Source organism: Rousettus aegyptiacus, unplaced genomic scaffold (assembly GCF_014176215.1).
Source record: "Rousettus aegyptiacus isolate mRouAeg1 unplaced genomic scaffold, mRouAeg1.p scaffold_m13_p_7, whole genome shotgun sequence".
In the NCBI taxonomy this organism is placed as follows: Eukaryota; Metazoa; Chordata; class Mammalia; order Chiroptera; family Pteropodidae; genus Rousettus; species Rousettus aegyptiacus.
In genome coordinates this window covers 780315-806435 of record NW_023416310.1, presented here as the reverse complement: position 1 = coordinate 806435, position 26121 = coordinate 780315, and the positions used below count along the sequence as shown (strand labels likewise).

At 48.9% G+C, this 26121-nt stretch overlaps 1 protein-coding gene across 9 annotated transcripts in view; it reads left to right on the top strand.

The window, feature by feature from the left end:
* Positions 1–114: 114 nt before the first annotated feature.
* MYT1L (myelin transcription factor 1 like) overlaps positions 115–26121 on the top strand; it is a 293631-nt gene continuing 267624 nt past the window's right edge. For 4 of the 9 annotated variants that reach the window (XM_036224411.1, XM_036224413.1, XM_036224412.1 and 1 more), the window contains exon 1: positions 115–504. The gene's annotated coding sequence lies outside the window, so the exon portion shown is untranslated. Of the gene's footprint in view, positions 3042–4590; positions 5458–6328; positions 6704–26121 lie in introns of those variants that run through there. The other 5 variants (XM_036224409.1, XM_036224408.1, XM_016155825.2 and 2 more) reach the window with 5 other exon arrangements.

The window sequence follows — 26121 nt, the reverse complement described above, 5'->3', positions numbered from 1 at the left end:
TTTTTTTATCTATTTAACAGAAGGTCATATGCCGGGGATTTGGAGCTCGTGAAAAAAAAAATGTAGAAAAAAAAAGCGTATCGAGAGGACGAGTGGGAGTGCGTGCATCGGGGGATGTATGTGGAAGGAGAACGGATCCCTCAGGCCCGCGAGCCTATCGCACTGCATTTGTCATCCCTGCCCGGGCGACATTTTTTTCTCCCTAAGCTCCTGCACACTAAACAGTGAGAGCTGCCCCTGCAGGCTTCCCGAAGCACCCCTGATTTTTCACTCGTTGGTGGTGGGTGTCTTTTACTTTTTCGTTCCCTGGACTGTGGGTTACAATATCAATATTCACTGAAGACAAAAAGCGAGCTCTCTGCGTGTCCGTGGTGGGCACGCTCCCATCGTGCTCTCAGACTGGCTGTGCAGCAGGGTTTTCCTTCCTTTGTGTGTATTTTGAGCCAGCACAGTTACCCACACTGAGCTCGTCTCACCTCTGGGCGGTTGTGGTCATGTTGTGAGGTACGTGCTATTCGTTAGGTTAATTCTGCGGACTTAGCGAGCAGGGTCTGTCTCACCGTGGCTGAAGGGTTTATGCTGCAATGCCTATTGTTTGCTCCTTTTCCAAGTTATCTTTCTAGCATGGCTGCTAGCTGAAACGTTCCTGGGCTAGGGCGTTTGTAATCCACAGAAGTCTCTTTTTAAAGCAAAATGGGTATTAGGTTGCATGCCTTAACTGTGATGTTGTTTATAAAAAGAAACTCGCTGCATGGACAGTACTTGGATGATATGCAGATGCTGAAACAAAAACTTCCAGAGACTTTGCTGGATTACTTTACATTACAGATAAAGCCCACCATGTTTATAAAGGCTGTTAAAACATTAGCTATCCTTGATATGATATTCTATTTGCCTAATAGTACAATAGTTGACTTACATTGTTTAATTTGAACAACTAGGATTTTTAACTATAACCTAAATGTTTGAAGCTCATAATAATAAAACAGTATTTTATTTCTTACAGAAATATGTCTTTTAGTGCAACTTAATTAATAAACTAAAAATTCAAACTGCAACTTTTAGCTTTAAGGTAGATCAGAATAAAGCAATAAATATATATGTAAATATTCATATGATGGTTAGCTACTCAAAATATACAGCACTGATTTTGAATTTATTAGTAATTTTGCATGGCAATTTTTTATACTACTGAAACTATGTAGCCTATGTAGGATTTTAAGTTATTTATTTAATTAGAGGAAAAATATTTTTATAATAAGAGCTTTTTTGTTTGTGTTTGTGTTTTTTACTGAACAAAATTAACTTCCAAGACAAAAGTATCTGCCACCATCCTTACAGACACGAGGGAGCCTCTAACTGTTCAACTTTACAAAAGTCATGTAGCTTTCTAAATGGTAAATAAATGAATGTCTTTCATGCATTTATCTCATGAACTTATAGAACTGTTTTTTTTTTTTTAAAAAAAAGAGTTTTTGCACAATTTTCCTTTTTGAGAAATAGTTCCATTGCATTTCTATAAGTTTTCACTTTTCAAGAAGTTTGAATCCAAAGTGTGGATTGTATATTATACATGCTATTATTTAGTGACACATTCTAGAAAAAGGGGAGTTTATTTTTCTAATTGACCTAAAGGGAAGTGTATGATTCTATCACCTGAAGTGCAATAATGCAATTGGTTAACATTCTCCTTAGAGTTGCACTATAGTAATGCATTTTCTTTATTAAAGACAAGAGACCATGGCCGATATAATTATATGATAGTTTTTCACTTGATGGCACTTTTTAAAACTCTCGCCACAGTATCACTGACTTCACATAAGCATCAGCAGCTGTTATATAATCCTCCCTTTTTTAAATCGGCCATATTTTTTATATTTTAGCCTGAATATTAGAAAAGTAATTTCATTTTAAGTATTAATTTCACACTTAGAAAGTTCAAAACAGTAAAAGCCTCATAGTTTATGAAGATTATTTAAAGTGACATCGCTTTTTTCAGAAGACTAGAGTTTACGCTTCAGTAATGTGACACCTGGGTCTGTATTACAATATAGAAAATTATGTTGTTGCCTTTTGATCAGTGCATATAGTCTTTAGATTTGTGAAACAAAACCGTCAACTTCTGAGATGCCTAGGAGGTAGCACAGTGGATCTCCCCTCCCCCCCCCAAAAAAAAGTTAATTACCAATCTTGGTTGGATTCTTCCTTGCCTCCCTGACATTTGACTGCTGCTAATTCACTGATTAATCTCATTAATGTGATTATAGTCGGATTTGGAGCTGGCTGCCATTGTTCTGTAGACAGTGCTATTCAGCCCGAGCACTTGCCATCTCATTCAGTTGTGCTGTGATTTTTCAAAGGCTGGTTGAGTGAGCTATTGTGAGCAAGGCTTCTCTCGCTCTCCCTTTCAGCACCGGGAGCTGTCCGCTGCTGATAGCAATTACGTGCAGCAGTGGCTGACTTCCTACTAGTTTACTGGCAATGTGAAAATGGCCTACTCTCATCACCTTAACGATTGTCCTCGCCGAGGCAGAAGTGGGAGCAGCTTTTATGGTCACAATTGGATGTTTTGAAGATGGTGGCAGAAAAGATATGCAATCTCGAGATCTTTATTTTGCATATAAATTTTTAATCCTACTTCCCAAATTACCAAATACAACATGATTTCATTAAAATTACTGGCATAGGTACAATTGTATGGGCAGGAAACTGTAAACACCACGTAGTCCTGCTTTTCAAAGGGAAAATATTTGTGTAATGAAATTTATGTAATTATTGATAAAATTTTCTTTTTGAAAAGATGAACCAGGATAATCAAGATGAGCCAGTAAGGCAGGAAGAATACATGAAGCATAAATTTCAACTTCTCTTGAGTTAAACTTGAGTCCTCCAGCTAAACTTAGGTTAATTTCATAAATTTGTGTTGGAAGCTGAGATCAAGGATGAAGGCCCAGTAATTTGCGACAATGCATATATGGTGTACAAAAAATCCTGAAGAAACAGGAGCACACAATTTCCTTTGGGATAATAAGAGCGATATGGTATGATTTTCCAAATTGGGACTATTTTCTTAGAATAAGCCTCCTCAGTGCACTGCTTTAACTGTTCCTGTAATGTTTTCCACCTAAATTATTTGTTTTTTCCTCTCTTGTATATGTTTATATTTCATATCTTACTACTGAATATGCCCAATTATTTTACTATCTGGTGTTTTATGTCTGTTTTCTATGCCAACTTTCAATCAATTAGGAAAAATAAATAAAATATTTTGCAACATCAAAGCTTTTTTAAGTTTTTTATGTTTGTTAAACTAGCCTTTAAATTAAAAGCTTGGCGCTAATAATCTGATTATTTGTTGATTTTCTTTTAGAATTGTTTTTGCATGTATGATAAAAATGCAATTACTTCTCTGAAAAATTTTTTTGTTGCCTAACTAATATTTTTAAAGTCACACATGTGAACTAGATTTCCAACTCTGCCTGTAAGACAATCTAATTTGAGGGAGAGGATTTGTTTTTCAAAACACATACCATATCATCTAAAATACTTTGGTTACTTACTACGCATTTTGGTAGCTATGTTTTAAAACTTCAAACAACTTACAATTTTATTTCCTTTTAAAGACTGTCTGTTAAGAAACCCACTCGGTGGCATGATAGGAGCGAGCAAAACGCTCCGAGTGGTGAGCACCCTGCCCCGACACTGGAGGGTGGCTCAGCTGCATGTCCCTTTCAGGCCCTGGCTGTGATTTCCGATCAATAACCTGTTTTCAAATGCATCTAGTCCTTTGCCACGAGTCTATCTCGATGCAAAGTCTCACCAGGACACTGTCCAGGACCGAGTGAGTGGCAGCTTTGGGAAGAGAGGTCTTTAGTTTTGCCAAAGTCTTGTAATTAAAGGACCCATATTGTAATTTAACTGCCACAGTAGTCTGCATTTTCTTATTTTACATTTCTAAAAAAGCCCTCCATCAATTTTTTTTGTTGTTTATTTTGGAAAAAAAATAGGTAACATTCCTTTGAAAGGAGTAATAGAGGATGAACTTGAAAATGACTCACACATTTTCACCAAGTTCAGTTTCTTCACCACACATTAATATAATAAATCTGACATGAATATATGTCCATTCCAAATGAAGCCAAAGAGAAAGGGTTCCACGAACTTAAAGAATATACATACACACGCAATTTTTTTAAAAAAATTTCATTTTGAAGTGGTAGGGGGGTAAATCACATCCAAGTATCATGTACAGCTGATACAAACAAATAAATATTTTTAATTGGCATAGTTTACAAATGAGAAATATTGCCTGTAATGACGGTAACTCGTGCAAGGCACAGAGCAGCACTGTGGCCATCTACTGTGTGACCTTTCTGATATGAGATCATTTTAAGGCAGCAGCTTTACATTTTTTCATCAGTAGGCTACGTTTCAATGCAGCATGGTTTCAGTTGGGAGTATGCTTTGTGTCCTGTCTTCTCTCTCTCTCTCTCTCCCTCCCTCCCTCCCTCCCTCCCCCACCCTCCTTTTCTCCCCCCCCTTCCCCTCTCCTCGTCTCTCCCTCCCTCTCCGGTCCTCTCTCTGTAACTCTGCTCTGTTTGTCTCTCTTCGCCTCCCTCTCTCCTCTCTCTGTCTCTCTCACACCTGCATTGTTCAAGCATACACAATGATTTTTCTATGCCTGTTTTCACAATGAAACTGCTTTAAGCTTTGACATCATAATGAGTCCTCAGGGTATCTGTAGAAGTAATCAGAGATGGCAGAGAAAACGTGAGCCAGGTGTCATAAAACTAGAAAGAATGCATAAATGCCTATTTATTACGTGAGGCACTACTGATAAGCATTGTTGTATTGGGCTGTTCTGTGAGAAAAAATGTCCAAAAATGTATCTCTTTAAAGAAAATCCCTTCTCCCCACGTGGTGATTTTGGGAGCCGTCGGGAGGGGGAGGGAAATGTTTTCGTTCCGGGGAAGGGTATTGTGCCACGAGGAGACCGAGTGGCACCGGCGGTCCTGGGGGTGCTGCTGGCTCTCGGACCGCAGACTCCCCGGCAGGAGGGGGCGGGGACCGTCGCCTCCGTCGCACCCGGCGCGTCTGCTCTCAGCACGGAAGGCGAGAGGCTTGAGATTCAGAGGAACCACCTTTGAAGGCTCGAATCAGGTGCTCTTGGTGACTTGGGACTCCCGCGCTGTGCCCCCGCGGACGCCAGTCGGCACCGCGTCCCGCGGGGACCCCGCGGCTGTTTGTCACGGGCTGCCTCTGCCCGGGGCGCTGCCTGTGTGCACAGGGAGCTGGCGGGGTGACGCCCCGGAGCACAGGGCCGAGCGGAGTGGAGGCGTGTGGGGACAAGCGAGCGACACGTGTGGCGGTGTCCCCGTGACGGCCAGCAGCAGCCCCGCGTGCAGAGGGCGACTGCGGAGCGGGATTTCGCCTGGTGGCCAGCCCTTCTGCGTCAAGGTACCTCTTTCCTGTCATTTAAAGGTTGCATACGATTTTCTGGAGGGTGCCACCTCCAGCCCTTTGAATCGTTTCACCTGGCCTCTCGAGCACTTTGACGCACAGCTGTTTCCTTGACTACCCATCCTCAGTTCTTCCTTGGTGACAAATTATAACGCTCCTCACGGCCGCATGGCGTGGCGTGCCGGCGAGCCAGCCGCGGCTCCTTCTCCCACAGAGCCGGTCCCGCGGCGTGCTGTTGCTGCGGGCGCCCCGAGTTGTCACTAAGCAGGAGTCTGAGCATCCGAGGCTCCTGGCCGGGGAGTGGGAGGTGCTACGGAGCCCGTAGGGTTCCGTGTGGCCTTTCACAGTGGCGAGGGTGGTGAGAGGTGTGCGTTCAGAGGGGGCCAGGGCCAGTCACCTCCGGAAAGGAGCATTTACTGCTTGACCCAGGAAGCCATTTATGAAATCAGCACTTCTTTTTAACTGGAAAAATGCTAATGAAAGTCACGTAGCTATGTTCCCTTTTGGATTTTTGAAATCTAATTTAGTCTTGCCTTTTCAGATAAAACTTTTCCTGATATATTGTTTTTTCTTCAGGCAATACTAAAAGGCTGATAATGTTTTAAGTTTCTGAGAGAAATAGTTCTATGCCTTTTGTTTTAAAAGACAACGATGCAAGGAGCTCACACTGAAACGGAACATAGCAGGCTTGGCAACCCGAAAGAGATTTTAAGAGTCAGCTCGCGTTAACTCTTGTGTGGCTGTTCTTCCATTTTGAGCAGTGGCGAGGCGGCTTCCGGAACCGTCTCTGTTTTGTTTTGAAGCTGAGCAGGAGTACCATGGAAAGCACCGTGGGTTCAGCTGACTTTGTGAGGCTTCTCTGGCCACGGCGCGAATCTACCATAACGTCAGGGATGGGGGGGTGTTTTTAGGTCTGCTGCCTGGCCGGCAGCTGTCAACAGCCTGCCTCTGGCGTTTGCCGTTCTCATCTATTACATTAAATACGGCACTGCACATGATACACATTCTGCTCTAGAGATTTAGGGGCCTGTGGGTACAATGTGAGAATCATACAGCATGCATCCCCAATCTCGCCTGCCTGTGCCGCCAGCTTCTCACACAGGAAGGTTAGAAATCACCGGTTCCGGCCACGGCGACACCTGGAGAGAGATCTATCGAGCTCGGCGCTGAGGTTCCCGCCCAGGCTGGGATCTGGGAGGATGGATGTGTTTTGTAGAGCTTGAAGGATGCAGCCCGAGACAGGGTAAGTCAGCAGTGTGCGGCGATGTCGTCCGCCGCGGCGACGTGGTCTCCCAGGGAGCCTCGGCGGCTGCAGGGCCGGCCGGGCCCCCGCCCCTGCGGCCGCCTGTCAGCCGAGGTGCGGGAGGTGCGGCCGCGGCGCGCGCGCCCGGCTCCCTGCCATTTAGTGGTGTCAACTTATTAATTTCCATCCTCGACTTCAGGCCTGTTAGCTTCCTGTCTGAAGGCATTATTACTTTTGTCCATGTGGCAAAATAATTAGCATACAGATGAGCAGTGGCCCCGCGTGTGAGCCCGGCGGAGGGACGGTGTGCGGCGGGAAGTTGATTGGATGAATGGAGAACAAATGGTGGGCGTTCAAGAGCATTAGAAGAGTTTGGTAGTCGTGGAGCAGGGCCGAGCGTCTTCCGGGCGAGCCCCCGAGATGGAAGGCAGGGTGGCTGCCGGGCGCGGGTCCCGCCGAGCCCGGGCCGCGGGCGCCGGCGCCGCACGTGGACGGCTGTGCGTGGCGATTCTGCAGGTGCCTCTGCGCTCGGCGCTCCAGGTAAACGCGTCCCGCGCTCCTGGCCCTCTGCAGAGCGTGGGCCCCGCTTCCCAAGTGGAGCAAAGTTCAACTCCGTGTGGTGGGTGACAAAGAATTGTCCTTTGCTGCTGGTTTGGGGCAGTGGCTCCCTCCATCTTCCTGTGCGTGTGACTAAAGTGAAAATTAACTGTTTAGAGATTATTGTTTTCAGAAATTTACAGCAGCCATTATTCAATGTGTTTAATTAATATTTTCTGGAACAGTGTATGCAGACCAGTAAAATTAGCAAATGTTGTTTTAATGAAAGCCCAGACATAATTAGTTTTGACTGGTCTATATTTTTCCTAGCTGGAAGAAGATTTTGGCTAATTTAACTGGCAACTTCCAAGATATTGTGAACACTGAGCTGAAGTTTCTGTCGGTGTGTAGGACCCACAGACAGGAGATGTCAGCTCGGCTGCAGGGCCTTGCAGCTCTCATCAGGAAAATGGAGACTGTTTTTCCAAATCAGTCCTCTGAGTTGAGAGATAAGTGTGAAGTCTGCTGGAATCCTAATTTTCTATTGTCGCCGGTGACACACATTTCTTATATAATTCTATGACCAGTTCTGCAGTGTGGCTGTCTCAGTGTTTGGCCGATGTAACCCATCTCGGGGACCCCACTGATAAACATCCCATTCTCATAATGCTCGCTTTCCTTAAAAGGCGAGGTTTTCATTTTAACTGACCTGATTGTTTCATCTGCTTTTAAGGTCGAACCTGAGCCGAAATTGTTGTCCTCCAACTGTCTATTTACAGTTTCCTGAATATTTTAGATCACTTCGGGTTTTTATTTTGCTTGCATTTTTAAGCTTTTTAAGAGAGTTGCTTTACTTGAGCTGTTGGCTTTAGACAATGACAGTGAGTATTTGACAGAAAATGCAACTTTTTGGAGGGTCATTTCTTCTGTTTAAAAAAACACTATACCTTTCCAAAACAGACCAAAAAAAAAAAAAAAAAGCAAGTGAGAAAAAGAAAGAAAGCAAAAAGAAAACCTGCCTTCAATGAGCCTAAAACCTCCAATAGGAGATATTGGAAAACATATGACTCCTTCATAGGAAGCTTTGGACACTTGGTTTTGAGAATTTTCCTCCTCATACTTCAAGTTTCTGAACACTCACATTGAGATTTTTTTTTTTTATATAATAGGTGAATTCTTTATTTCAATATCAGTGCATGTATGTGTTCACATAGGTAGTCAATTTTAGTTTATTTTAAAATTTGCTGGTAAACTGGAATGTGAAGACAACTGAGTTGTTTTTTATTTTAACCCAAATGCTGTTAAATATCAAGAGGTTCTCAACAGATTCATGAACTGCACTGAGAGGAAAGTAATATTTCTATTTGTTTTCCATCGCTGTGTTTCATCTGAGAGTCGAACCAAGCTTCCTAAGATGAAAATAACTCCTTCTGGTTCTATGATGAGTTATAACTTTCTCTGGACCAAACATCAGCATTGTTCCGAGCCTCGCCGTGTCCACCGAGGAGGGGAGGGCTCACTCGCTGTCACACACCGCAGCGCTTCCTTTGTGCCTGGCTGCCTTTCAGAGGTAGAAGCCCAGCCTGTTTTTTAAGGGCCAAAATTATGTCACATTAGTTTCCACTTGACAGAGTTACTTTACGCCACTATCTGTCACATTAGTTCTCAGCACTGTTGAGCCGAGAAGGGGCGCCTTCAAAGACAATGGAAGGTCTCAGAGTTAGAAATACGGTGATGTCTACCTGACTGGAAATGAGATTTCCAAGGGATTTTTTTTCTTTTTTCTTTTTTTTTAGTTTAGCTCTAAGGTTGAGATCAACTTTGGAAAGGAAAGCAGCTTTTTGTAGCAAAATTTTCAGGTGATCAATGAGATACCAAAATATTAGTCTAAAATGAGACCCCCTTGGTTTCTCCGGGAAGAGTGGCAGGTACAGAAGTGGCCCTCTCAGTGAGGTCTGTTCCATGCCACAGATGCCCAAGCTCGTTAGTGGGGCGTCCACTGGCTGTGCTTGAAGAGGGGCATAAATATTTTTCTTTCAAGGGATCACTTGAACTTGTTTCTTTAGAATTCTGTGCTGTGATATGTTTTTGCGCTAATGGGAGTGCAAGGATATTAACTGTAATTAATATCTTTATGAAGGTCTTGTGAGTGCATGAATATGTGTGCTTTAAAATGCCAGGTGGAATGTGTGTGAGCTAATAGTGTTTGAGCCATCGGGTTAATATGTGCACCACATAAGCCTGATTCAGATACGTTTGTGCACTCATCAATAGAGTGGAAAGGAACTTTATGACTCAATATCACATTCTGACTGTTTTTACTAAAGTCTGATTGCTTAGGTAGTGTACTCGAATTGTTTTAAAGAAAATTACCTCGAGATTACTGGACATTTGCTTGAGATATTTTTAAGTGTTGAATGTCAGGCTTAGGTCTCTAAATCTGATAACTTGTGGATTAAGAATTTATGGGGTGGGGGCTCTTTTTAGCACACTGACAAAGACTTTCCTTATAGGGTTTCTAACTCAAACCCTGTCTGAATCGTCTCTTCATGCTATTGTGGCAGCCTAGGCTCCTGGTGCGTTTTAAGGGCACTCGACAGGATGTTTTCTTTCAAGTCAGCATCACCTCTTGATTCCAGGGGCTACCGCATCAGGCTGCCCTGAAAGGGGCGGATGTTCCTTAGAGACGGGCTCTCGTCTTTCCTGATCGCCCCTCCCTGGTACACGTTTTCCACTCGCCTGTGCTGTCTGAGCAGAAGCTGAGAGCACAGAGCTTGTCGGCACGGAACAATGCTAGCCAGGCTGGCTGTGGAAATAATCGAGTGTGCCGGGCACCCCACAGGGAGCCATCGAGCCAGGTCTGCTCTGGAGCTGTCTGCAGGGCTGGGGGCACTCGGCAATCGACGCCGCATCTGCTCGTGGGCCCCCCGGTTCCCCGGAACTCCCACCTGCCCAATGCATCTGGGCGAGAGCTGTTCAGAAGCCAGTTTCCTGCAGGATAAATTTAATACATCTTGAGGGCCAGGCGCAAGCAAATTGATTCTATCTCTGCACCAGGGAAACTCATCAACATCTGTAAGATCACAGATTTCCAACAGCCCCAGGATCAGGGGACGCTATTTTGTGAAATATCCCAAGCTTCCTCCCTTCATCCCTCATGCCAGCCTGGCATTTTTTAAATTAGGAGCTTGATTAAAAAGGGATGGGAGGCCACGGCCGTGTGGTCTTCTGGCGCCCGTCCAGTTGTTTGTCGTCTGGTCAGGAAAGTGTGGCTCATCACCAGTGGCAGGAAAGAGGGGGCAGTCGTTCCAAGGCTGCGGGGCCGCGAGGAGGGAACCGTCCTGGGGCACGTGCGGAGGACTGGCAGTGGCGGAGGCGTCAGGGCGCCCTCCTCCGCGGGCAGGCTGGCTGGCGTCCTCCGCGAGGCGGACCCCTTGCCCTGGGGGCACGTAGAACAGCTGGGTGTGCTGTGCTTCTGATCCTCAGTGGTCATTTGATAGGTCACCGTTATCTGTATCCTCTGGGTTCGTGTCCTGTAGTTTGCAGTGAACAGTGACAGTTGGCAGAATAAAGCTGTGCAGTTTATCTTCAAGAATTACTGGTTTTGTTCTTGCTTTTTTTTTTTTTTAAGGGAAATTCCTTTCTCCACTAGCTTTTTCTGGGGCTTGGAGAATCTTATCAGAGGAATAAAATTTTGTGCCTGATTGCAGTGTCCCCCTGGCCAATGTCACATGATGACATGAACCCTGCCCATCATGACGCTCCGCCGGACCGCCGCGTCTGGGGCAGACAGTAAGCTCAGGGCTCAAGGTCAGGGGCGTGTCTTCCCCGAGGGGCTCTCGGCTGCTGGGGAGAAGCTCTCTTTTGTTCTCCTTCCCTGGCACCCTACTTGCAAATTTATTAATCATGTTTGGAGTCTGCATTTTAGAAGAGTTTAGCAACAGCCCTGGCGCCCCCTCACCATCTCCTCCTGGAAGAAAAAGATCGAAGTCAGTGATGAGAGTTAAAGGCCTGGCTTCTTAAACTCAGCTCCTTTCCATTCTTAGCACATTAAGTGGACACTTCATACAGCATGCATTTATTGGGCACCTACTGTGTGCTGAGGCAATAGAGATAGAACTGACAATAATGTTTGACCCATGATGAGTCAGACTGTACATGTTTTTTAAATCACCATATATTTATATAAAATCTATAAATGGAAATATATAATATAGTTAATATTTTGCATACTATATTACACACATTTAATATACACATGTTCTATATTATATAAAAATAGATTATATATAAATATATACTTATCTTTAAATATGTATTTATTCTGATAAAGGGTAGTCACAGGTTCTTCTAGATTGACTTTTTCTTATACACATTTGGAACATATGAAACCATTTCTGACTTAATAAGGGCAGAGTGAACCCTGGTCTCCCTCTCTTGGATGAGTTATACTTTAGGGATCGGAGTGATCATTCTGAAAATCAGCTTTCAATTGCATGGCATTGTGTAGTCATAATCCTCTAGTTAATTAAATAGATGATTTGCGTGACCACTTTCTTATCGACTCCAGAGCTGAAATTTCCAGCTTTCGTGGGTGCTGCCAGCCGCCCCTCGCTCACGGTGTTTATGCAGACATGTTAGCCGTCCCCTTATGGCATACAGTGGCAGTTGAAACCAGTCTGCTTACTCAAGGATGCGTGAAACAGTAAACAAAACGCTATTGTGAGGAAGGAGTGTTGGTAAATGTCAGGTGTCTGTTTTGCAATTTCTGAAAATTTCAAAGCTGTTGATCCCAGAGATCAACAACGGAACACTTGAGTACAGCATGGCTAAGCCCAGACTCCTGGCGGAGGGCCAGCCTCCCCAGAGGACAGGCAGACCCCCGGGGCCCTGCTCACGGGCCTCTGACTTCAGTCTGTGACATCAGCAGCCTCCCCTGGTGCAGGCAGCTAAAAGGGGCAGCGGCTTGGTCATCCACAGACTCGCCATTGGCCAAAAGGATATCAGAAGAAAGAGGCGAGAAGTCCAATTGGAAACTGGCCATGTTTTCACACCACCGGGATGCCACGTTCCCATTGAGTCAGACCTGACCACACATAACTAGCTCTTCAGAATCAAGGCTTCTGCAGCTAATTCCTATAAAAGTTAGATCGGAATTAGCATTTTATATCCTCTCAGAGTCTGGCCATTTAAGTAGCTCGGGCTTCCAAAAGCAGCATGCCTTTGCTTACAAGTGGAAGTCTGAGATTTCACAAAGTAAAATGTGCTGGTTGACAGGAGATACTTGTATATAAGAGGAAAGAAACCTCAGGCCAATTTGTTACATGTTCTTCAGTTCACGTGGCACTTTTGGTGCTGAATCATGACTTGGAATTTTCCCTTGGACTTGTGTTAAAACCTCCCGGGGTCTTTTGTGGTTCCTTTCCAAGTCCCGAGGAGAAAAACGGCCCATGTGTGTGTGTGTGTGTGTGTGTTTTTTTCCCCCATTAGTATGATGTTACTGGGTTCTCGTTAGCTCAAAAACAATCCTTTTCCCTCGGAGACCCACGCCCACAGTGCGAGCCAAGCAGCGTTGGGCATGTCCTCAGGGATAAGTCAGCACACCTGTTTACAAACGGCCCGAGCCACCTGTTCATCTCGTTTTCAAGTTAACGATCAAAACAGTGTCTGATCAAAGGGGTCAGGGTGACAGGGGACACCCCAAGTTTGTGAGATTACAGGTGACTCCTCATCTTTAATACCTAACGTTTCATGTGTATAACATTTTGGATAAGTTAGAAAGTATACTCAGCCTGCGATAAATATTCCAAATCGTGGCTATCGACCAACCAGGAGTTAGACACAGAGTGTCTGTCAGGGGGAGCGTGGCCAATGACATTTCCTATTTGGTGTTTTCCATCTTCAAAAGCCAACACGTGCAGACTGAATAATTAGTTTTAGCTTCAAGGATATTACTGGAGTGTTAGGGGTGCCGACTGGGAAAGTGGGTACACGTACATATTTATGCATTCGTTGCGATATCCCCGCCCTTCCTGCCCCCCGCCCGCCGCGGCCCGGTGTCCGCGCCCTCCTTCCCACTCCTCGACGGGGACCGTGCCCACGTGACTCCATCGACTCCGTAGCCTGCCTGGGCGTCCCTGCTCGCTCCTGCTCCCGCGTCTGCAGCGAGCACAGGGCAGGGCCAGAAACAAATTGCTTGGCTGAGTTTCTGGGACTCGCCCAGAGCCAGACACCCCGCCTGGTCTGGGCGTTTCGCTGAGATGGTACCCGCGCGACGAGTTCCCGAGTGATTCCTCAGGGAATTAAAAACGACCGGCGATGCTGGGAACCGTCCCTTTCCCATCAACGTCTACAAGGGGGTTTTCAGCTAATATTGTACATTTCCGTCCATTCTTATCTAAGTGAGATTCTCCGTCCGCAGCAGCAGACAGTGACAGTGCCCGCAGGACAGTGTCCTGGGCCGAAGGGTGTTCATCTGAGCTCGGCTCTCCTTGTTATGTGGGCATGACCGGACAAGACACCTCAGCTCTGCACGCCTCAGTGTCCTCGCTCCAAACGAGGGGACCGAGCTCCACAATTTCCCCTTTCCAGTCCTCGTGTCGGAGGACTCTGTCCCTGCCGTCCCAGGGAGCCCTGCTCTGCGGAGCCGTCGCTGCACAGCGGTGGGCTTCGTGCTGTTGGCAGCGCCCTGCCAAGGGGCAGCACTCCTGTGCCTTGTTTGGGGTCGTTTTGGAGGGAAGAGCAGGAAGCGAGCTAGCGCCAACTGCCCGGAGAATGCAGAGGCGGAGCTGCTTCTGATTGACGGGTCTAATGCGGCACCGCTAAGGGCAGCTGAATCACGAGGAATTCATCTAACTCAAGTCTTCTTGGTCGTCTAGAACGATCACTGGGCTGCGTGTGGAGCTCTAACACGGAACTGAAAGCCAAGTTTCTCCCAAGTTCTTCTTCTCTTGGCTTTACCGATGTCGCGCTGCGTTCTCCTTGACTTCAGGCAAGCGCCCGTCCATGCGGCCGCAGTCGCCGAGCCGTCCCCGGGACGTGCTGCGACGGCGCCGTTGTGCCGTTCTGCTTCTCACGGCTCGGCCTGGTGGCGGCGGGCCTGCCTCACCTGCGCGCTGGAGGCAAACGAGTGCGTGCGGCGGGGTCGCTGGGCCCGGCGCGGAAGGAACCGGCCCCCCGCCCCCGCCCTTGGTCTCAGCTGCTCTTCAGGAAGCGGCCTTGACATGGCAGCAACAGCCAGGGCCTGACAGGTGAATAGAGAGTTTAGCTGCTCAAATCCTTTATACTTTTTTAGCAATTAAGATCTATGATCCAATCCATGTTCCACTTGTGGTGGCCCGAAGCACCCCAAATGACAAACAAGATCTCGGGGGTACGAACAAGCACCGAGTGTTCCCCACAATAACCAATGGTGCGTGCTCTTCACCAGCTCAGAAGAGTGAGTTGACACTGTCCTCAAATTACGCCCGTGAAGCAGGGGAGACCGCGAGGCCCATTGCGGGGAGGGAAACGAGGAGGAGGGGTCGAGGCCGCGGCCAGGCTGGGCAGCTCTCTGTCCACGCACCCGAGACGCAGACCGGGTCCCAGGAGCCTGAGCCCCAGAAGCCTTCGAGGGTCATGTCGCTGCGGAGGTGCCTTAGGGGAAACTGAAATGAGATCTCTTTTATTTACTAAAACGATCTGCTCTTTCAAGAACTCAAAATGCCAAATGTGGAAATTTCAAGTACCAGGAAGTGCTTGTCACACCGGAAGCAATGGAGGCGCAGTGAGAGGCAGGTGGCCAGGTGCACGCACATGGGCTCCCAGAGGGGCTGAGATGCGGGTGAGGGTGCAGGGGAGAGGGGGCTGACGGGGGACACCCACGGACATTGGAGGATGGGCGTGAGGCGTATATACGCCTTGGCCATTTCTCATTCTGATTTAAAGGGGGATGCTGTAATGACGGACCAACTCGCAAAATCGTGCTTTTGGAAGATGGCAAGTTCAGTCACGTTAGGTGCCTAGTACCTTCATTCTCTTTACTGTGCTGTGTTGAGAAAGTAACGACACAGGCCGGAGGAAACATGACGATGACGGTAAGAACAAGCCTTGCCCAGCTCACGATCGCTCCCACTGGACGCCTCGCTCACAGACTATCCACAGAGAGCTGGCGGGAATCCAGAAGGTCGCGGGTACTTTTATTATCGGCGTAATCACACAAAGACGAAATGGCATGCCTGCCGAAGAGCTCAGGTTGCTAAAGACATAGTCCGAGAACATGAACCCCCAACTTGAATCCGTTAGTAAGTGGGAGTGGGCCTGGTCATGCTCCGGGCCCGGATTCCGTGCTGCCCGGCCGACGGCAAAGGCGTGAAGAGGACTCAGCATGTCCCGGGGACCGTCTGCGGGCCGAGCGCTGCCCCGTGCCCTCGGGAACCGGACATCCAGCTGAGAACGCAAAACATACACGTAGAAAAGGTTAAAGAGCAACGGACAGATGTAAAACTCTCGCGGGCAATCGAGGCTCCAGGAGAAGCGTCGTCTGCTCGTCTGCGGTCGCCCGCGGTCACTGTGCAGAGCATGCGCGATCAGGGCCTGGTGTGTGGGTGGGGCAGGGGAAGGGGGAGCCGTCTGTTCCTGCGGGGCCCGTGGCCACCGACAGCTCTTCAACAGGTGTAACTTGGCCGATGCTTGAAAATGAGTTAATTTGGACATGTGGGGGAAAAGAGAGGGCCTCCAACGTTGACACAACCATGGCAGGTGTAGCGAAAAAATGTGGCCCTCCGAACGGTCGTTATCGAGCGACGCTCGGCGCGTGCGGCTGCTGGTTCTGTCACGTGCCCGGCTGTGCGTGCCGCCAGCCTCTGGGGAGCTGCGCGTGATTCCGTTTTGGAAACTTAAGAGTTCGCTTTTTAAAAAGTTTTCTAAAATATGTGTTATTTCATTCTACGATCTAAATATGCAACAATCTAGGGTTATAACGTTTTTATGGAATGATTAACAAAAATATTAAAGATCCCGTGGTATTAAAAATAATTTTATAAGATTTCTCATAAAACAGTTAAAAACACAAGAAGATAATAGGATAAGTCACTTCTTTGCTCTGGGAATCTCTACGTGCAAGTAGAGATTTTTCTCTCTTTTTTCACAGAGACAGGTACGTTTCAGAGATAAATGTGCTCTGAACTCTATAACCCAGTAAGAGTTGAGCCCAAACGTGTTTATAAAATCACATATGATGATTAATAAGCCATTCGATTCAGGCTTCATTATGGCTTCGCAATGAGTAATAGCTCATTGCATCGTCTACATTAGATCGGCTGTGAACGTGACTCAGAGAATGCACAGCATCTCTAAAAGTAAAAATATAAACACCTAAATACTATTTCTCACTTATTTCGTCTCGAGTTAGGAGCAAAACCACGTCACAGACCCTGCCCCTCAGACCTCCCCGGCAGTGAAGGCGTCTTCCCATCCCAGAGGCGCTCCGGCGCCCACGTGACCTCCAGTCGGGCCTTTTCCCATATTGGCTCTTTGAGGACAAGTGGCCAGCCCTCCACTTTCTCACACAATTCCTAACTTTCCCCTCAAATAGTTACATTAAACAAATTTATACACCTATATCAAGCTCAACTAAAACTTTATTCAGAACGTCAGACTTTTTGCCTGCTTTCAGATCCCACTGAAACGGGCCAGGCATGATTGCCACCGAGCTTCAGGCCCTCCTGGGGAGTGCATCCTAAAGCGACTGCTGTGACCGTCCCCAGCAGGCAAGACAGCAGTGCAGGGACAGCACGTGCAAAGGGCCTGCAGCCCTCGACCGCGGCCGATCCCCAGAGCTTCATGTTCACATCAAACGATGTTTTCAGAAAATAACGTGCTGAGGTTAATCAGCTTTGTTTTTTGTAAACATGTTGTTACTGTGTGTTGGAGATCGGAGCAGAACGTGAAGCGGAGCAGGCGTGGGCTGACAGAGGTGCGACACCGTGAGTAGCTCCCTGGGGTCCGAGCCCCGCCCACCCCGGCTTCTCAACGCCCAGCCACCCACAGCGCGCACGTCCTTTGGTTCATTCGCTCTTTCCAAACCGTGGCCTCTCGCCCATCCGCTGATTTGCCAAGTAGCCAGGAAAGGCCCTCCTCTCCTCGGTCCTTCCTTCTGACCGGAAGCTCGCCTCGGGCCCTTCCCACGGTCGCACGCGCCCCGACAGGCCCTTCGCGGTGTTTGGGTGAAACGCCCTTGACACGATGAACACGTTTCCTCCTGTCCTTGGCTAACTGCAGATAGGCTTTGTCCCTATCTCTACAGGGTCTAAAAATAGGAAGAATGGATAATGGGATGAAACTATCAAAAAATCTGCTCGTCGCGAAAATCCTTAGTAAGCCTCAAAGTGCCGTATTCTTGGGGTGGGGGAGGCGGGCGGGGGATGCGGTTGCGATTCTGTGTCTCAGTGTCGAGGGGCGGGAGCGCGCGGTGGGAAAGCGGACCGCCTGGTTCTGAACACGAGTGGGAGAGACGGGCGAGGGGTGGCGCGGGGAGCCCCCAGCGCTGCTGGGGCGGATGCTGGGTCTTCCCGAGCCCCGAGCCCCGAGTCCCGCTGGCCGAGGCGGCCTCTGCAGCTCCGCAGCTGCAGCCTCCTGGCCCTGCCGTCCACACACCTGAGCTCGTCTCTGCCGAGCAGAGACGTCGCACACGCAGCCAGACCTTGTGATACTTGTAACTGTGCATCACAACTCACACCCGTCATGGCCAAGACGTGAGCTCCCCGAGGGCCTGGCGATGGCAGGGGACGCGGTCGGGGTCCCAGCCTGTTGGGCACACCGTGTTGCTTGTGTTCACCATGGCCACCGTGGTGAGGTCGCCTGGGTGGAGGACTCGAGCTTTTTGGGAAGGGACGTTGCCCTTGAACCCTTCCATGACACAGCGCCTTAAAGGAGAGCGGGACTCCTGTTGCAGAGGGGACACACTGTGTGTCTGACTGGACCAGGCTCATCATGGGTGGGCACAGAGAGCTCGGTGTGCTTCCCCATTGTTCCTGCTTCTGTCCAAGGCTGCCATGCAGGCCACGACAGCCAGGGTGCGCCCCAGGTCACCTCCTGCCCTAGATGCTGTCGTCAGGGACTTCGCCCACCACTTCCAGGCTCCGGCTCATGCCTGCCTGACGTCCTGGCGCCTGTCACTCCCGCGACCCCTTTCCATGCCCCGTAAAGGCTTGGGGAACGTTTATGAGATGAGGCGGAGCCGCCACCTGACCCAGGTGAGCGGCCGCGTCCTTGTCCGGAGCACGTGCGGGACGCGAGCCTGTGCGCGACGTGGTCCGAGGGAGCCGCAGCGCTGGACGGCCCGCTGCCCGCAGCCCGCCGGCGGGGCCGTCGCCAGCCGCCTCTCCTGATCCCCGTGCGAGCGTGCTTACGAAACCCTCGCTCCCCCCACTTGTCGTCTGCAGCTCAAGTCAGACCCCGCTGGCCGTGCTCGGATCAGGGCCCGCAGGCGGCGCCGGGGCTCGCGGCCTGCGAGCGGAGACGCCCGTGTCGCCCGCTGACTCCGGTGGGCGTGGCGCGCCCAGCGCTGCAGCCGACGGAAGCCGCCTCCGTCTCGTTTCTTCTTTCGCGTGCTTTGGTTCTCTAGCGATAGGTGGAGGAATTTCGCTGCGAGCCCCTCCTGGCTGGAAGTTGTTTATGTAACTATTTTTTCATCCGCTCCTTCCATAATTCCATCAGGCGCTGCGGGTTCTGGGAATGAGTCAGCTCTGCCCTCTGCTCCCAGAAATCTTGTAGACAAATTTGTAAGTGACTACAGTGTGGTCTGGGATTTGATACAAGTGGTAAGGAGCTGAAATGAAATACTATGTTTCCTCAGAGGAGGGAGAGGCTGTGTCAGGCAAGGCAAGGCGAGGCCGAAGAAGGTTGTGTTCGAAACAATTCTTGAAGGAAAAGTAGAATTTCAACAGAGAATTACTGGGGGGGGGGGGGATTCAGGCAGGGAAAATAAGGTGAGAAAACTCCTAGGAAAGAACACATATGACTTTTTAGGGGGTGGGTGGGGCCACTTTTGATGAGGGGACAGGCATTCCCGGAGCTGCGGCGGAGAACAGGTCGGGTAGGTCACAGAGGGGGCTGAGAGTCACACTTACAAGGGTCTGCCCATGACGAGATTATGACTTTGTTCTCCAGATAATGGGAAATTACGGAAGGTTTTTGTGTAGCTGAGTGACAAGGCCAGAGCTATTCTTTGGGATAATTAATCTGGCAGCCAATCACTGGCGACTTCCTGCCAATTCCGACTCTAAAATAGCTCTCCCAACTGCTTCGTCCCTCCCTGCCCGCCCCGCGGCTCCCGAGTCGCCCTCCTCCTCCTGGCGGGTACAGGAGCCTCAGCCCCCCACGCCCTGCTACGCCCCCCACGGCCCCCTATGCCCCCGGTGCCCTCCTGGGCCCACGGCCCCCAAACCCCCCACGTCCCCGTCCCACCCACGCGCACGCGCCACATTCTCTTTCGGACTCCTCACCCCGGGGCACGGCTGTGACATTACCACGCTGCACAGCGCCTGCGTCCTGCAGACTTCGGCCCCGGCACCCCGCTCAGGGCAGCGGAGGGGGACACACCGCCGCGCGAGCACCTGCCGACGCCAGGGCGGCGGGGACCGGGACGAGGCCCGCCCTGAGCGCCTGCGCTTCACGCGCGTCTCCGGCCCCAGCGCGGGACGCGGCCGCCGCCGAGGGAGACGGCAGGGGTGCTGAATGGGGCCGCCCCATCTTTCCGGCTGTCGGCGTGACCCGCGCCCTCTCTTTGGTGGGACTTCGCAGGCCCCAGACCCTACATTCTGATTCGGATGGGTCTTTGTCCCAAGAGCGGTGACCATTCGCTTTGTTCTGCGTTACGCACCTTGATGTCTGGAGACAGGTGTGTCGCCCTCAGACCGAGAGCACCCGTGAGGTGCTGAGGCCAGAAACGATGGCTGCGCCCGGACGGTTCCGTGCGGGGGGGCCCTCCCGTCTCACGACGTGGCCCCTGACCCGCCTGGAGACGCTTTCTGGGTCGGCCGCCCGGATTCCAGTCCGGGAGCCTCGGCCTTCCGCGCGCTGGGTTTCCCCTCATTCCTGGCGCCGTGTGTTCCGTCTCATTCGGACCGTTTGATACCGCTCAAAAAATAAACAGTTGTGTGTCTGCCGCTCGAGTTCAAGCAACTGAGAAGGACCCTTGAACACTCCGGGTCCCAGGGCTGGGTCGCCGCGCCTGGCGGTGCTGCCGGGGAGGTGCCGGGCGCCCGGGGAGGGGCGCGGTCCCCCCCTTTCCGCTTCTCTCGCAGGGAGGCGGGAACGAGGACCAAGCAGGAGGGGCTGGGGCCGCGGAATGTGGGGGAGCACACACTCGCAGAGAGCCGCTCGGCCGGGGACTCTTTGATTTCCTCCTGTGCAGGCTCCCAAGTGTCACTGTTCTGGTTCTAAAAAGGAGGGGGCGGCGGGCTGAGTGGGACAGACAAATGCGCCTCATTCAGGAACAGGCAGCATTTGACGTGTCGACCGGCAGCGAAGCGGCTGTTCCTACGGCCACGAAGACTCCTCCATGTTTTACGATAATTTCAAAAACTGAAAATTATGTCAGCAGTTTAAGCAGTATGGCTATGCCGGATCTAACTTACTCGGGGGAAATAGGTGTTTGGATATTGCGCTTCATTTCTGTATACTTTGGCTCGGGGAGTGATGTGTGTGCGCTGACACGCATTCTTTACACACCCCGCCTGCAATTTTTGGCTGGAATCTGCGGCCTCCTTTCTGAATACTGCCCGGGCTCTGCCCGGATGGTGGTGGTTTTCCAGGGTGTGCGGGGTTCGTGATGTCTACATGCAACGCTTACAATCGATGTTACGTCTGACTTCCAACATCACAGAGCAAACTCTGCCCATGTTAGACTGCCGAGATGCGGTCCAGGCAAGGAACTTGGACCTTCCTCACCAGGAGTGAGCTGAAAGGATTAGAAGATTAAAAAAGAAAAGATTAAAAAAGAAAAGGAAAAAGGAAACCTAGTGCTTATTATTAAATAAAAGTGAAGAGGCCGAGGACGGTCATTAGCGCGCAAAGCCCAGATGAGGCCCTGGACGTGGACCGTGGAAGAGTGACCCTGAGTGGCCGTTTCTCCAGGAACCGTGCTGTCCGTGGCGGGGCTGAGCCCCCTCTCCCGCCAGGAGCTAGTGCTGCCCCTGCCACTCACTTGCCAACGTTCTGGTCACCTAGCCTTTTGGGCTGCGTGTTAATGGATGTGTTCATTTCCTACCCCAAACCAGATCGTAAATCCTTAAGAATGTGCCTTTGCCTTATGTCTTAGGCTATCAGATTCTACTGCTTGGATTTCCCAGTGCCTTCAACCCGTAAAAGGTGTTCAGTGGGTGCTCGTTTGCCTATTCAACCGATTTGGGATGTAACTTGCTCGTGTTGTTAATATTTTGTCAAATCCGATATGCCTGCCGTATCTTACGGTGTGGTAAGTGTGCCTTGCAGTGTCTGCTTCTATATAATCCCAATTTCCATTTTTATTCTTAGATAAAAGAGTCTCTAAAAGATAGTGCTGATGAGAAATATGCAAAAGGACACCTGGCTTATTGGTAGCTGCCGTAGCCAGGGCGACCGTGATGCCGGTGTGGTTCCACGCGAGCTGTCGCCTCTGTGGGCACAGTGCACTGGAGGCTTCTTGAAGGGGATGCCTTGGTTCGTGCCTTGTTCTCCTGAGAACTAAAGTGATAAATACCGTTGTCGTTGGAGATGTCGTCTGTTACTCATACAGCCGCGAACTTCAGTCATTTTCAGACAAGCTGGCTTCTGGTTTAGTTTGATTTGTTGTTGTTTGGTTTTTGAAGTCTCCCCTTGGTCTCTCTCTTGAGAATAAATAAATTGCTCTCCATGTGGAACCCTGTCGGTGCCTGCGGCTCTCCGGCATGGCTGGTTGAGAACGGTCCCCACACAGTCCACACGCCACCCAAGTGCGTTCCTTCGGCTGAAACAAACCCATGGGCCCAGCAACTTACGGCTCACAGATGGGATGCTTCATTCCAACCCAAGCAGACTAAAGGGTGGTGATGTTCCTCAAGAAACAGTGACATTTGGCCTTTGAGTTGTCAGCATGTGTTGGTAAACAGGGCGGTTGATAGGGACCCACTGAGCCCCTGGTCTGAGGTGAGGAGGGAGCTGTGTGCCCTGAGGAAGTGAACCGGGAGGGGGCAGTCGTGAGTGGGGAGAACAGGAGTCCTGGGCAAGAACACAGGGCTGCGGGTTCGCCCGGCCGTCCGGACAAGCGACCAGACTCTGCCCTCCCGACTTCCGCTTTTCTACTTTTTTGACAAATCACCTTATATTTGACATTATATCTCCACCGTCAGAATCCAGCATAATATAGGGACGTTGTGTTTATTAAGGTTATTGGAGGGATGAAATAATAGTTTTGTGAAATATGAAAGAGGTTTCACAAACTCTATTACTATGATGACAACTTTTCTTTTTTCTTTCTTTCTTTTTTTTAAATCATATTTAAGCTAGAATTAAGGATTGAGCCCAATTGTTCACTCTCTGGCAAATAGCGATAGTGAGGGAATGTAAGTTGAATAATTTATTTAATAAATAAATATAAAGGCGTGTACTTACCCAAAGGGGCTCAGTGCTGATTGTGACTTGGGGACATTCATGAATGAGCAGTCCCAGAAGTCAGAAGTGCGTTTGCTTCTGCATCAAAACAAAAATCCAATTCTTTAAAGCAGTCTACTGGTCCTTCTCTCAAGGACTTTGTTCACACATCAAATAATTATTGCATATTACCATGTCTAAAATCTAATTAATAATTTGGGATTTAGCAAAGTTTCAGACGAGACAAAAGAGCCCATTTACATTCTCTAAGAGTTACAAGTATTTGATCAGGTTTCTACTTTCTGTTCAGCCCCAGCCATTTGAGCACACAAAGCCGTCTCTCTTTCTGGGAGGAAGAGGACTCATTGTTCATTGTGAGCAGACATCAGCCACAGGAATGTGCATATATCAGCATATTTAGTGGCAGGCACAGTCATTGAGATTTGACATCTCAGTCAAGTTTGTCTTGAAGTCTGGCAAAAATAGAAGTATAGCAACCCCTCCTCCTCGCCTTTCAAAGGAAAAGTCGCCCCACGCTTCCAAAGCTCGCCTCTGTGGATGAATAAACTCGCATGAAGGAATAAACCAAGACCACTTCTGTGGGTTTGTTTTTACCAATTGGTACAAAATATTCTGAATATTTAGACAACACGTACCGACTAATAAGTTCATTAGTCACTCAGTCTACTAAATCTCAACCTTAAGTCTGGCTAAGTACCTGTGTGCAGAACTTGTTTCCATTTCAATATTCTGACATGGTTTATATTTGTGAAAATAATGGTCCATTATTTCCCCCTATGTCCGTGTGTGCGTTTTCTGCAATAGTTATGAAGTGTGCTTACGTCGATGTACTTTAAAGGCAGTTGGTGGAAATAGCAGAAGCCTGTTAGGAACGTAACTTTAGGAGCAGACAGAGGCCGCTCATGAGCCCGGCCCTACTTTATAATATGTCAAGCCATTTTTAAAATTTCTTTTTGTATCGACATAGCCTGGCACGCAACATATATTTAAAGATTTTTGTTTGCTCATGTTCTCATGAACTCAACATTGTAGATCTACTTAACCTTTCAGTTAAAGAAAACTCTTAGAATGGCTGTTCGTATTCGCCAGTCCTTCAATTTTTGTTTTATTTTCTGCTTTAACTGAGCGTTGGGAACAGTGGCTAGCATACAGTAGAGCTCAAAAATATGGGTTGGATGTTTGCTAATAAAGTGAGAAAAAATAAGTTTATCTGCCCATGTATATGAAATGGGACATAGTAGAGTTCAAAGAGAATTTTCAGCACATCTGTTTCCAACACGAGTTGACGATTAGCCACGACATAACCGCTCTGCTGCTGTGATCCCTACGAAGCGAGGGAATCAGGTATATTTTGATTACGCGGTGTGTCAAATATTCTAGATGTTCAAAAAGAATTTTCGACATGTCTGTTTGAAATAAAGTTTCCTTATATAGAGAGAAAAGAGACAAAGAGAAAGGAAAAAAGACAGACGGGGCGGGCAGAGACGAGGAAACAGAACCGGCAAGAGGCAAACGAGTGGGAAGGCGGAGCTGCAGAGAGCGGCGGCTGGAGCAGGCGTGCGGAACGCCGGCGGTCGGTGCAGATGCGGGTGTCCAGGTTGTTCCCGCGCTGCCTGCTGGGGGGCAGGGGGAGCCCGGGCGCGTCTTGCAGCTGTGGCCAGAAGCCCTTCAGGGGCGTATGAGAACAGCGGGCATCATGGGGAATGAAAGCACAGCTTCATCGGGCCCCCTGGAGCCCGATGCCGGTCCCGTCTCTGACGGCCCCCCGCTCTGATCACTGTAAGGATCCACAGAGATAGAACTACTCTAGGCCGCTTTGCGAGTAAAATCAAACTTGTAGGGAGTCAACTCTCTATGAATCTTCCGAGAATAATCGCACAGATCTGAGACTGTTCTACCCCTCCTCAACCAAGGTTAAACTCCGAATGAACAGTTGACAAAATTCTTTTAAATCATCATCCAACTAAAAGAGAATATTTTATTAATATTTGAAAAGATATGCTTCACTTATCGTTCAGACTAGGAGAATGGGACTATGCGAACCTCGGGGGGGCTAGGCACCCCTCACTGACGAGATGCAAAAAGGAGGTGCACGAGGTGCCCTGCGTTGTGGGACTTTGATGGGCATGGTTACGGACAGTCCCGTGTTCTCTAAGACTGATCGTACGAGTGTGAGAGTTGACGATTAGCAATGATATACAGCTCTGCCTCAGCGATGCCTATGAAACTGAGAAGTTAGTATTTTGGTTACATGGTCGTGTCAAATGTTCTATAGTAAAGAGCAGGCATTCCAGGGGCACTCAGAAGTTAAATACCTATACCCACACGTAAACAATTGTGCGCATTTTATGTATTTATTTGAATATCTGAAACGGACCATATCGATTTTATTCCCAGAAACTTGCAAATAGTTGTTATACACCAAAAAGAAACATTTCCATGAAAGAATTTGAATTTCTGAGCTTATTTGGTCCCTTTTCATGTTGTTCCCTGTCAGTGTTTTGTAATAGGCCGTGGACCTCCGCATCATGCCAGAGTCACTGACACCAAACGACATTGATTTCCCCTCTTTGGTTTAAAGTTAATTAAAAGGATACATTACGTCAGCAAGCTGGCGAAAAATCATATAGAGCCAAAATATGATTTAGGACTCTGACAAGTGGAAGATTGTGATGATGTGGGGAAAAGTTCACAAAAACATCTTGAATGAACCTGAGCGGTTGGTCTGCGGGCACCCGCAATCTGGTCTGGACGCAGCTCCCCACCCTCCCCTCCAACTCGGGGTCCTGACCTGCAGGAGGGCGGAGCTCCCCTCTTGCCAACAGGGGCCCCCTCTTGGTGACCTGTAGGTAGGTTATGGCCACATTCATCACCTGGTGGAGCCAAGATTTCCATGAGCCCGTGGTTAGCCTGGCTCACAGGACGCAGCGTGTCTTGTCCTTGGAGGGGGTCCAGTGCTTTCGGTTCCCTGAACAACCCATGCCCCTTTTTAATGAGCACAGAGCTGTCCCCGGCCTGTGCAGGTGCACAGTGCGAGCTGACGGCCAGCGACCAGGCGGCTGCACCGGGAAAGGCACATTGTGGTTCTCGGTGGCCAGATTTTAGGACAGTGCTGGCGTCCTCATGAACGCCCCGTGTCCCCGAATGCCGAGCACCCTCTTTACCCCTCCCAGAACTAAGGTTTTAACATCGATAACCGAATCTAAAGAATTAATTTTTAAATCATAGTGGAGTATTTAAAGGATTTTGGCTCTTCCTTTTTTTTTAAG